The sequence below is a fragment of the Miniopterus schreibersii genome, assembly GCF_964146895.1.
Source record: "Miniopterus schreibersii genome assembly, chromosome: 9".
In the NCBI taxonomy this organism is placed as follows: Eukaryota; Metazoa; Chordata; class Mammalia; order Chiroptera; family Miniopteridae; genus Miniopterus; species Miniopterus schreibersii.
Genome location: NC_138118.1, coordinates 31,482,466 through 31,496,417, shown reverse-complemented (window position 1 = coordinate 31,496,417; position 13,952 = coordinate 31,482,466).

The window sequence follows — 13,952 nt, the reverse complement described above, 5'->3', positions numbered from 1 at the left end:
TCAAATCATCAATTTGGAATATAAGAAAGCAAAAAACACCCATTCAGAACAGCAAAAAGAAAAAAGAATACAAAAAAATGAGAATAGTAAAAGGAGCCACTGGGACAACTTGAAGCATACCAACATTCACATCATGGGGCTGCTGGGAGGAGAAGAGAGAAAGAGCAATAAATTGAAAACCTACTTGAAAAAATGACAACCCTCAGAGAGATTAGTGATGATGGTGGACTGAATGGAAGCTACACTGACACTGTCCCAGGACCAAACTGGATTTACAACTAAAATATAGAAAAAACATCTTGAATAATCAACTGCAAGTGAAAATGAGCTGGAGAGCACCCTCATAACCAAGGAGGAAAAGTGGAGACTGCATAGAGACTGATAGGAAGTGTGGAGGTGCAAGAGGACTGTCTGGGCTCCCACAGCAGCAGCTGAAGGTACAGAGGGATATCTCAGCTGTGGGTGGTTCCCACTGAGGAAACTGGGGCCTAAACCCCAGGCTGGGCTTCCCAGCCAAGAGCACCAGAACTGAGAAAGGTGCCCACATAACATCTGACTGAAAAACAGCTGGCTTTGTCTCTGCCAGGGAGAGATGACTGGAAATGCAGGCACCCTTTTAAAGAGCCAAGGCACAATGTTTCTTGTGCAGCCACTCACCTTGGACACCAGCAGACAGAAGGAAGAATGGACTGCAGCTGTGTGGGGAGAATCTAGGTTTGAGGGCTCTGGAGATAGAGCTCAGAGGGCACACCTCTGGAATCCTGTGATAAGTCATTTCTCCATACTGAAGAGGCAGACATTTCCTTTCCAAGCAACTTTTGCCTGAGGGGGGAGCAATTGCTCAACCCTGCTGAAAAACCTCTCCAGAGGAGTTTCTATAGCCTGAGACTCATTAAGAGCATCAGATTAAACAGCCTGAAGGCAGAGACAGACTTTAGAGAGCTTTGAGTCTTTGCTTGATCTGCTTGTGGACTGGGGCCTTGGGAAAGCAGACTTTGGTGTGCATCTTGGTCCTGTCCAAATGCACCCAGCCCCAACAGAGGGGACCTCAAGCCGTGGGTTATTGATAGCTCCAAACAAGTACTCAAGGCCAGTCAAAAACAGCATCTAAAGTTGGCCCGCACCAGAGACCCTCCCAAAAGACTGAGAGTCCTAGCAGGCCTACCTAATACATAGAAACAAACCCAAATAGGCAACCAAAATGGAGAGACGAAAAAAAAAAAAAAAAAAAAAGCCTCAAAAGAAAGAACTAGAGAAGTGTCCAGAAAAATAGCTAAATGAAATGGAGATAAACCATTTATCAAATATAGAGTTCAGAATACTGATTGTAATGATGCTCAACAGCATGAAAAAATGTGGAAACTATGAAGGAAATGAAAATGACATAGCAGAAATGAAGAATACATTGGAAGGAATAAAGAGCAGATTATAGGAAGGTGAGGATCAGATCAGTGAATTAGAAGACAGGGTAGAAAAAATCACTCAGAGATCCAAAAAGAAAAAAAACAATTAAAAAACAGGGGGACAGTCTAAGGGAGCTGTGGGACAACATGAAATGTAACAATATTCGCATCATAGGAGTGCCAGGGGAGGTCAAAAGTAAGCTAGGGTTAGAGAACCTATTTGAAGAAATAATGGCAGAAAACTTCCCTAACCTGGTCAAGAAAAAAGTCACTCAAGCTCAGGAGACACAGGGAGTCCCAAGCAAAAACCCAATGAGGTCCAGGCCCAGAAACATCATAATTAAAGTGCCAAAAATTCCAGACAAAGAGAGAATCTTAAAGGCAGCAAGACAAAAGCAATCTGTTACCTACAAAGGAGCTCCCATAAAGCTGTCAATTGACTTCTCATAAGAAACTCTACAGGCGAGAAGGGGATGGCATGATGTATTCAAGGCAGTGCAAAACAAGGATCTGAAACCAAGACTACTCTATCCAGCAAGGCTATCATTCAAAATAGATGGTGAAATAAATAGCTTCCCAGATTTAAAAAAAGGCTAGAGGAGTTTATCACCACCAAACCAGCACTGCAGGAAATGCTAAAGGGACTGCTGTAATTAGAAGTAGAAAGAGAAGCATTGCAAGAAATATTAAAGGGACTGCTGTAATAAGATGAAGAAATAGAGAGAGAAACATAGGCATAAAGAATTAAAACAGCAATAAATAAGGACCTATCAATAATGAGCTTAAGGATTTTAAGGGAAAAATCAACAGCAATTCAGGACTTTAACACCCCACTGACTTCAGTGGATAGATCTTCCAGACAAAAAGTCAACACAGAAATAGTGATGAAATGGAACACTAGAACAGATGGATTTAATTGACATTTACAGAACATTTCACCACAAAACTGCAGAATATACATTCCTCTCAAGTGCACATGGGTCATTCTCAAAGATAGACCACATGTTAAGACACACAACAATCTCTACATGTTCAAGAATAGTGAAATCATATCAAGCATCTCAGATCACAAGGTATGAAATTAGTAATCAACTAGAGTAAAAACACTCAAAAACATTCAAACACGTGGAGGTTAAATAGCAAGTTACTAAACAATAATTGTGTTATCAATAAGATCAAGAAAGAAATCAAAAACTTTCTGGAAACTAATGAAAATGAACACACAACAACCCCAGATTTATGGGACACAGTGAAAGCAGTCCTAAGAGGGAAGTTCATAGCACTGCAGGCCTATCTCAAAAAGCAAGAAAAATTTTTAATAAACTCTAACCCTACAACTTAAAGAATTAGAAAGCTCCCCTATGGAGCTATCCAGATCAGGGCTTTTGTTTGCTGAGAGTTGTTTTATTACTGCTTGGATCTCATCAGGTGTTATTAGTCTATCCAGGTTTTCTGATTCTTCCTGATTCAGTTTTACATGATGTCCCTCATATGTGGAATCTAATAAACAAAATACACTGAAGAACAAAATAGATCCAGAAACATAGATGCATGGAACAGACTGATGATTCTCAGTAGGGAGGTGGGAATGGGGGAGTGAGTAGGGAGAAATTAAACAAAGAACTTATATGCATATATATATATAACCCTGGACACAGACAATAGTGTGGTGAAGGCCTGGGAAGGAGGTGGATTCAGGGTGGAGCAGATCAATTGGGGAAAAAAGGGGGATATCTATAATACTTTCAATAATAAAGATAAATTTTTAAAAGAGAAAGAAAAATGACAGGAAACTTCCCTAACTTGTGAAGGAAATAGATATACAAGTCCAGGAAGCACAGAAAGTCCCAAATAACGAACCCAAAGAGGACCACACCAAGACACATCATAATTAAAATTCAAAAGGTTAAAGACAAAATAAAAAATCTTAAAAACAGCAAGAGAAATGTGGTTAGTTACCTACAAGGGGGCTCCCCTAAGAGTGTCATCTGATTTTTTGACAGAAACTTTGAAGGCCAGAAGGGATTGGCAAGAAATATCTAAAATGATGAGACACAATGACCTAAAACAAAGATTACCCTGCCAAGCTATTATTTAGAATCAAAGGGTAGATAAAGAGCTTCCCAGACAAGAAAAAGCTAAAGGAGTTCATCACCACCAAAGCTACGGTATTATATAAAATGATAAATGGTCTTTTTTAAGAAGAAGAAGAGGATCAAAAATGTGAACTAAAAAAATGGCAATAAATGCATATCTATCAATAATTGAACCTAAAAACAAAATAAACGAACAAGCAGAACAGAAACAGAAAATGTTTTGATGGTTTCCAGATGGGAATAGGGTTGGGGAAATGGACAAAAAAGGTGAACAGATTAAGAAGTACAAATTGGTTGTTATAGAATAGCCATGGGGATGTAAAATACAGCATGGAAAATATAGTCAATAATATTCTAATAACTATATATGGTTTTAGGTGAGTGCAAGATTTATTGAGATGATCACTTATTTAGGCCTGTAATGCCTCACCACTGGGGTGTACATCTGAGACTAATATAATAATGTATGTCAGCTGTAATAGAGATTCCAAGATGGAGGCGGATAAAGTGGAAGTTACACTGACACTCTCCCAAGACCAAACTGGGTTTACAAGCAAAGTATAGAAAAACCATCCTGAATAATCAACTGAAAACTAGCTGGAGAGAGCCCTTATAAACAAGGATGTAAAGTAGAGACCTCATAGAGACTGGTGGGAAGTGCAGAGGCATGAGAGGGCTGGCTGGGCCCCCATAGGTGACAGTTGAAGTACTCAAGGGATATCTCAGCTGTGAGGGGTTTCCACTGAGAACTCTGGGGCCTAAACCCCAAGTTGAGCTCTCCAGCCTAGATTACCAAAACTGAAAGGTGCCCACATAACATCTGGCTGTGAAAAGCAGTGAAGATTCTGTCTGCCAGGGAAAGATGGCTGGAAATGCAGGCACACTCTTCACGGGTCAATGCACAAAGTTTCATGTGCAACCACTCAACTTGGGCTCTGGCAGAGAGAGGGCAGAGTGGACTAGAGCAATGTGAGGAGAATCCAGGGTTTCAGGTTCTGGAAATAGAGCTCAGAGTGCAGCCATCTGGACTCCTGTGCTGAGTCATTCCCCCATACAGCAGAGGACATCATTCTCAGGCAGACGTTTACTATCTTGCAGCTTTTGCCTGGGGGGAAGCAATTGCTCCACCCTGTTAGAAAACCTCTCTCCCCACCCTGTGGAGTTTCTAGAGCCTGAGGCTCATTAAGAGACTGAATAACAATCAGCTGTCCCAACCTGTAGAGTTTCTTACAGACTAAGGCTCATTAAGAGACTGAATAACAATCAGCCTCTGGGTTCTTTGGGTCTTTATCTGATTGCTTATGGACCCAGGGCTTGGAAAAGCAGAGCTTAGTGGGCATCTTGGTCCTTTTCAAATGCACCCAGCCCCAGCAGAGGGAGCCAAAAGCTGTGGTTTGCAGAAAGCTTCAAACAGGGTACTCAAGGCCAGTCACAAACAGCATCTGACCTTGTCCTACACCAGCGACCACAAAAAGACTGGGAGACATAGCAGTCCTAATACATATAAACAAAGACAAAGAGATAGCCCAAATTGGCAGACAAAGAAACAAGCCCCAAGTGAAAAAACAGGAGGAAACTCCAGAAAAAGAGCTAAATAAAATGGAAGCAAGCAACTTATCAAATAGAGAATTCAAAGTAATGGTTATAAGGATGCTCAAGAAACTTAGTGAGAGCACCACCACCATGAAGAAGGATATAGAAACCATGAAAAATAATCAGGCAGAAAAGAAGAATGCCATACCTGAAATACAGAATATACTGGAATGAATTGCTGGTTGACTGGACGAGGCAGAGGGTCAAATCAGTAAATAAGAAGACAAAATAGACTAAATCACTCAATCAGAGCAGAAAAAAGACAAAATAATCGAAATGCAGGAGGAGAGTTTAAGGGAACTTTGGGACAATATGAAATGTAACAACATTTGCATCATAGGGGTCCAAGAAGGAGAAGGAAGAGAGCAAGGAATAGAGAAGCTGTTTGAAGAAAACTTCCCTAGCCTGGTAAAGGAAAATGTCACACACATTCAGGAAGCACAGAGAGTTCCATAAAAGATAAATACAAAGACACCCACACCAAGACACATCATAATTAAAATGGCCAAGTTTAAAGACAATGAGAGAATCTTAAAGTCAGCAAGAGAGAAACAGTTAGTTACCTACAAGGGAGTTCCCATAAGGCTGTCAGCTGATTTCTCAACAGAAACACTTCAGGCCAGAAGTGACTGGCATGAAGTTTCAAAGTAATGAAAAGCAGGAACTTGCAACCAAGACTGCTCTATCCAGCAAGGGTATCAATTAAAATTGAAGGCAAAATAAAGAGCTTTCCAGACAAAAGAAAACTAAAGGAGTTCATTACCACCAAACCAGCATTGAAAGAAATGCTAAAAGGACAGTCTAAGAGAAGAAAGATATAGAGAAAGGAACGTAGCATAAAAAAGGGCAATAAATAAGTGCCTATCAACAATAATTAATGTAAATGTAAATGGATTGAATGTTCCAATCAAAAGACATAGGGTAGCTGAATGGATAAGAAAATATGACCTAGACCCACCAGTGAGGCTCAGTGGTTGAGTGTCGACCTATGAACCAGGAGGTCATGGTTTGATTCCCTGTCGGGTCATATGCCCAGATTGTAGGCTTGATCCCCAGTGGGGGGACATGAAGGAGGCAGCCGATCAATGACTCTCTCTCATCATTGATGTTTCTATCTTTCTCTCCCTTTCCCTTCTTCCCTCTAAGATCAATAAAAACATTAGTGTTGCATAATATTTCATTGTATGGATGGGCCACAGTTTGTTTATCCATTCATCCATTAATAGATGCTTGGGTCGCTTCCAGATTTTAGCTATTGTGAATAGTGCTACTGTTATCATAGGTATACAAATATCTCTTCAAGCTGCTGCATTTGATTCTTGGTGTATAAACCCAGAAGTTGGGTTTTTGGTTCATAAAGTAGTTCTAATTGTAATTTCTTGAAGAACCTCAATACTTTTTTTTTATTTTTACAGAAGCTGCACAATTTTACATTCCCAGCAACAATGCATAAGAATGCTAAATTCTCCACATCCTTGTGAATACTTATTATTTTCTGTTTTTTAAGTGTTAGCCATTATTGTTTTGATTTGTATTTCCTTAATGCTTAGTGGTGTTGAGGATCTTTCCCTGTACTGGCCATTGGTATGTCTTCTTTGGAGAAATGTTTATTTACCATTTTTGCCCATTTTTAAATAATATTTTTGTTGTTGAGTCTTAGGAATTCTCTATATATCCTGGGTATTCTGGATATTATTCCATTATCAGATATATGATTTGCAAATATTTATTCTCATTTCTTTTCACTTTATGTATAGTGTCTTTGATAGTACCCCTGTTTTTACAGCTAAAACAGTGGCAGGTGGTTCCAGGTGAGACATATATTGGGGATCCAGGGTTACAAGCACCACCATTTCTGATCAAATAGCTGCTTGCTTTCCCAAAGGCCAAGCAAGCTCACTAACATTCCCGTTCTCTCCATCTTTATCTTTCCTCCAATCCAACCAGTTTTTCTCACTGTCTTTGTGTCTCTGTCTCTGATTATGTCTGTCCCACTGTCTTTGTCTATCTTTCTCTCAGTTGCTGTCTCATCTTTCTTACTTTCTCTGCCTCTCTACCTCTATTTCTACCTCACTCTCCTCTTTCTCTCTCATGCTCTCTTGCTTCTTGTGCATTATCTTGAAGGGTATTAATGCCTGATTATTCTTTTTTTACCTCTGTTAGGTCCATGTAAACAACATTTTACAATATGCATTGCTTTGGATAGTATCCCTGTTGAAAATTCTCTAAAGTACAAGGACAGTTATCAATGTGTGCTGCCTAGGAAATAGTCATTTCTTACTGAATTTATTCCAAAGTCACTATTAGGTGAGTAGAATCTAATAGAACCAATACCTATCTTTCAAGTGAATCTTGTTCTCATAAACAGTGAAACAATGTGCTACGTTCTTAGTAGAAACAGAAGGTCAGTGTGTTTTTAATCATTTTGAGGGTTTATTGTGCAAAATTTGAAAACTCACAATAGTTTCTTTAGTGAAAGTTAAACAATATCTTTTAACCTGTCCTAATGTCCCAGGCATTCTGCTCAAATATATCTTCTGTTTGTTACGAAATTACTTTGAAACAAAACATAGAGTCAGGATTCAAAGCAAAGGGTAACTTGGAGTAAAAAAACGAAGGACCAAAAACAATGGCAGAACCAGGCTCATCCTTCCTTTTCTCAAGGACTTTCCTTCCTAACCATTAATTCCAGTGGGCCAAACTATGACCAAGTTCTCCTAAGGAATGCATGTTTATTACCAATATTTGAGGAAATACAATCTCAGACAACCACAAGGGAAGCATTGGGTAAAATAAATATGTCTTCACCCCTCCAACTGAAATACCTTCAGCCTGTGGCTTATTGGGGTGTATGACATATAACAAAATACCTGAGCACAAAACTTTTCTCTTGTAAGTCACTTTAAGTTAATTGGTTGTTGTTTTTTTCTTCTTCACATTACATGTCATAAACCAGCCAAAAGATTTAAGCAAACTTCCTGACTTAAGAAAAATGACTCCAAATTTATCAGTCCAGTTTGAGACTGTAACTTGACCCAGAGAGCACATGAAGTAGTAACTCTAGCTTATCTGGATTCTGGATTCTGGTATGCCAATTTCCTGGGCCAATCATTCTATGCCAATCATTTTATACCAAGGTAGAGGTTTACTGAAACAATGTTTGCAGAACCTCTATTTTACTGAGCCTCAAAACAATTCTCCTTCTTTGAGATCATCCAGATAATTTCATATGAATGCTATCAAGTGGTGCTAGCACAGTTTTTCATTTTATGCCAAATAAAAAAATTGAAGTGTAAGCATTTATACCCATTTTTAACTAATGGATACATCTAAGGCCATTCTGAATGAAACATAGTTCCACATATTGAAAAGAGTAATAGTAAGTAATCCTGGGATCTTCCAACAAAAAACAAATATTTCATCAAGTTACATGCAGACCAAAAGAGAAGTCATAGAAAAGATATTATTGAAAATAAAAGGTAACAAGTGATTTAAAAAAATAAAAAAAACAACAACTCAGCATTTTGGTTTATTGGTATGAAATATATACTTTCATAAATTACATATAAGAATTTGATAATTTACTATTCTCTGCCACTAACATGCCATCTTAAGACATTATGTAGCTGAGATAATGATGAGAATCTTGGCTATGACTTTATGTTTAATTTTAACCCTCTCCCTTAAAGTATCACTGAAACAAAGCCCTTTGCATGGACTCTTCCCTATGCCTGGAATGCTGTTCCCCCAGACACTCAAATATCTCCTTGTTTACCTCCTTCAGGTCTCCCTCAGCAAGGCCTGCCCTGAATCCTAAGGTATACCACCAGCCACACCCTCATCCCCTTTCACATTGTATACTTTTTCTGCTTTGTGTTTTTGGGGATACTTAATTCTCCCATACTTTCTAATTACTGAATGATCTGCTTAATTTCTGTCTCTGCCATTAGAATGCTATCCTTGAATGCACAGACAATACACCGCTGAGTCCCAGTGCCTAGAACAGCACCTGGTACACAGAAGGTGCATAATAACTACTTGTTGAGTAAATAAATGATTGTGAACAATATCATTAAATTCTCTCAACTTCCTGTGAAGCACAATCTTCCCTTTTTGCCACAGAGGCTTAGAATGGTATGTACGCTGTCTGGCCCAAAATCACACATCAAAGGGTATGTAATTTGGGCAGCTGGATCCCAGACCCAACCTGTTGAGCCCTGAGATATGGTCAGAAAGAAGCTTCTGGCCCTGGAAGTCATGCACACCACCCTAATGGTCACTGTCTCTTCCCCATCTCTGAAACTGTAATCAAATTAGGACATCCAACTTTACCAGCACCCAACCCAAGCCTGTAATATGCCATGAGTCCCGGAAACAGGGCACAGCTATATCACCGAGGACCCCAGTATCAAGACAAAAGTCAGGAAATGTGAATATTGCTACCTATTTTAATAAAATTGTGTATGTCAGGCTTTTCAAGCTTATCAGAGCTGTCTATTTGGCCTATGGTTCTTGATTAAGGGGGCACTGTCAAGTGTGTGGCTGCATGCTTATTGATATATTGGGATGCAAGGTCTTTAGGCCCGTACAGACCCTGCCTACAACCCACCACCTGTCCTTCCCTTCTCAGGATTACCTCATTAACTCAGGTCATTGCCTATATCCTAGTTTTGAGGTATGAACACAAAAACACCAGGTTGAATACTGTTGTTTAAAAGTAGTAATGAAAATAGTGATTTATGTATTTTGGATCAATAAATTTTACATTTATGTATTATGAGGCACAGTCTATGGAAAACTCTCATTTGAATTCAAAAACCTAAACACTGCTTCATCTGATGTCAAGACACTGTGTTTTTTTCTATGTTCTCCATAAATAAATAGGAATGTCAACCAGAACAAGAATGATCATTTCCAAATCCAGCCTAAAATATAGATGGCCAGTTCTAAACCCAGGTGTTTAGTATCTGGACTTGTTGACTGCCTATGTGTCTAGTTTTCTCCATGAGATATGGGCCTTTAGGCAAATCAAGCGAACACATGGACTAGAGGAATGCCATCCCATACCTGAATGGGAAATAGCATCTGATTTTTTCTTTATTAATTTTTAGAGAGAGAGGAAGTGAGAGGGAGAGAGAGAGAGAAACGTTGTACTTCAGTGACAATTTAAAGGAGGGAGTTGAGAGGCTTAGACATTTTCTCTTAAAATAAAAAATAAAGTGGTAGTCATGATTCCCATCATCATCTCTTCTATAGAACATCTTAGGAGGCACTCTTGTGGTGGAGAATAGTGCATGAATTACCAAATTTTTATATGTGACTTATAAAAATATGTGTTTCATGGTAACAAATGAAAACTCAGGTTATATTTTTGTAAATATACACTTGTTACTTTTTCAATTGTATTGCTTTTTTGTTAATGTGCAATTTGATGGAATATTTGTTTGTTGTTGGTAGATCCCAGGGTTACCAATAATCCCTTTCCCTTTTTTATTTTAATGAGTTTTTTAAAATTCTAAATTAAATCTATTGGGGTGACATTTGTTAATAAACTTATATTTTAAATGTACAGTTCTTTAACATTGTTTGTATATTGCATTGCATGATTAACACCCCAACACAAATTTCCTTCAGTCACCATATAATTGACCCCCTTTACTCTTTATTACCTCTTTCCCACTCCCCTTTCCCTCTGGTAACCACCATACTGTTACCTGTGTTATGAGTTTTTGTTTGTTTGTTCATTTGTTGATTTCAGTTTTGTATTTCACATATAAGTTAAATCATATGGTTCTTGACTTTTTCCGTTGGACTTATTTTGTTTAGCATGGTATTCTCAAGATCCATCCATGTTCTCACAAATGGCAACATTTCATCATTTCTTATGGCTGAGTGGTATTCCATTGTATATATGTACTACATTTTTATTCAATCATTTATCAAAGGACACTTTGGTTGTTTCCATGCCATGATCACCATGAATAATGCAGCAATGAATATAAGGGTACATATACCTTGCAAATAAATGTTTTCAAATTTTTTGGGTAGATACCCAGAAGAGGGGTTAATCTATACATAACTTTTTTAGGAACCTCCATATTGTTTTCCATAGTGACTATGCCAGTTTACATTCTCACCAGCATTGAATGAGGGTTCCTTTTTTTCCACAACCTCTACAACACTTATTAGTCTTGTTAATAATAGCCATTCTAACAGGCATAAGGTGGTATCTCATTGTAGTTTTGATATGCATTTGCCTAATAGCTAGTGAAGTTGTGCATCTTTTCATATAGCTGTTGGTCATTTGTATGTCTTCTTGGGAGAAGTGTCTGTTCAGGTTCTCTGCTCATTTTTTAATTGGATTGTTGGTTGTATTTTTGGTGTTGAGTTGTATGAGTTCTTTCTATATTTTGAATATTAGCAACTTATTGAGGTGTTGTTTACAAATATCTTCTCATTTGGTTGGTTACCTTTTAGTTTGTTGGTGGTTTCTTTTGCTGTGCAGAAGCTTCATAGTTTAATATATCCTTCTCCTTTATTTTTGCTTTTACTTCAATTTACTTTGAAGTCAAATTATAAAATCCTAAGACCATGATCCATAAGTTTAGTATGTTTGTTTTCCTCTATGTAATTCATTGTTTCAGGTCTTAAATTTAGATCTTTGATCCATTTTGAGTTATTTTTTGTGTATGGTGACTAAGCGCAGTGTGGTTTCATTTTTTTTCCATGTGGTTTTTCAATTTTCCCAGTACCATTTATTGAAGAGGCTTCCTTTTTTCCATTGTATGTTTTTGGCTCCTTTATTGAAAATTCTTTGCCCACATACATGTAAGTTTATTTCTGGGCTTTCAATTATGTTCCTTTGGTCTGTGTGTTGTTTTTCTTCCAGTACCATGCTATATTGATTATTTTGGTTTTTGTATTATAATCTGAGGTCAGAATTGCTTTAATACTCAGGGTCTTTCGTGGTCCCACAAATGTAATGACTTTTTCTTCTGTTTCTTTAAAAAATGTCATTGGCATGCCCTGCTGGGCGTGGCTCAGCGGTTGAGCGTTGACCTAAGATCCAGGCAATCAGGGATCGATTACCTGTCAGGGCGCATGCCTGGGTTGCGGGCTTGATCCCCAGTTAGAGTTGTGCAGGAGGCAGCTGATCAATTACTCTCTCATCGATATTTCTATCTCTCTCTCTCCCTCTGCTTTCCTCTCTCTGAGATCAATAAAGATATATATATATTTTAAAAATGTCATTGGCATTTTGATGGGGATTGCACTAAATTTGTGTGTTGCTTTTGGTAATACGGACTTTAACTATGTTCATTCTTCCAATCCATGAACATGTAATATCTTTCCATTTCATTGTGTCTTTCATTTCTTTTAATAATGTCTTAAAATTTTCAGTATATAAGTCCTTCACATCCTTTAAGTTTATTCCCATTTTATTCTTTTTGTTGTAATTGTAAAACAAATTGTTTTTTAAATTTTCTTTAAAATTTTTGTAAATATATAGGAATACAATAAATTTTTGTACATTGATTTTGCATCCTGCAACTTTACTGCATTTTTTATTGTTTCTGATAGTCTTTTGTTGGAGTCTTTAGGGTTTGTAATATAAAAAATTATGTTATCTGCAAAAAGTTCCCATTTTACCTGTTCATTTTCAATTTGGATACCTTTATTTTTTCTCTTGCCTAATTGCTTTGGCTAGTACTTCCAGTACTACATTGAGTAACAGTGGTGAGAGTGGACATCCTTGTCTTGTTCCTGATCTTAGAGGAAAAGCTTTTAGATTTTCACCATTGAGTATAATTTTTGTCATATATCTTTCCTTCTACACCCATTTTATTGAGTGTTTTAATCATAAATATTGTACCTTGTCAAATGCTTTTTCTACATCTATTGATATCATATAATTTGTGTCTTTTATATTGTTCATGTGGTATTACATTGATCAATTTGCATATATTGAACAATCTTTGTGCCCTAAAATGAACCCACTTGATCATGTTGTATTATCTTTTTAATGTATTGTCATATTTGATATGCTAGTATTTTGTTTAAAATTTTTGCATCTCTATTCATCAGAGATATATGTCTGTAGTCTTTTGTGTGTGTTATTTTTGCCAAGTTTTAGTATCAGGCTAATGTTGGCCTTACTAAATGTGTTAGTAAGTATTGTGTCTTCTTCAATTTTTTGGAAAATCTTCAGAAGGATAGGTACAAAATCTTTGAATTTTTGGTAGTTTTTACTCATGAAGCCATCTGGTCTTGGACGTTTACGTTTTGGCAGTTTTTGATGGTTGTTTCAATTTCTTCACTTTTGATCAGTCTAATTAGATTTTCCAGTTTTTTGTGATTTAGTCTAGGAAGGTTATACATTTCTAAGAACTTGTTCATTTCTTCTAGGTTATTGAATTTGGTGGCATATAATCTTTTATAGTATTCATGTATGATTCTTTGTACTTCTATGGTATCCCTTGTAACTTCTTTCCTTTCCGATTTTGTTTGAGTCTTCTTTTTCTTAGTGAGTCTAGTAAGAGGTTTGTCAATTTTATTAATCTTTTAAAAGAACCAGCTCTTTGTTTAAATTTTTGTAGTCTTTTTGTTTATAGTGCATTAAATTCTGCTCTAATTTTCCTTTAATCAGTTTTCTCCTGACTTTGGCTGCATTTGTTCTTATTCTAGTTATTTAAGATATAAAGTTAAATTGTTTATTTAGAATTTTTATTTATTTGAGATAAGCCCGTAATGCTCTAAATTTCATCTTATCACTTTTGCTGCATCCCCAAATTTTTATTTTTAAATTTTTAATGAAATGTATTGGGGTGACATTGGATAATAAAATTGTGTCATTTTCAGG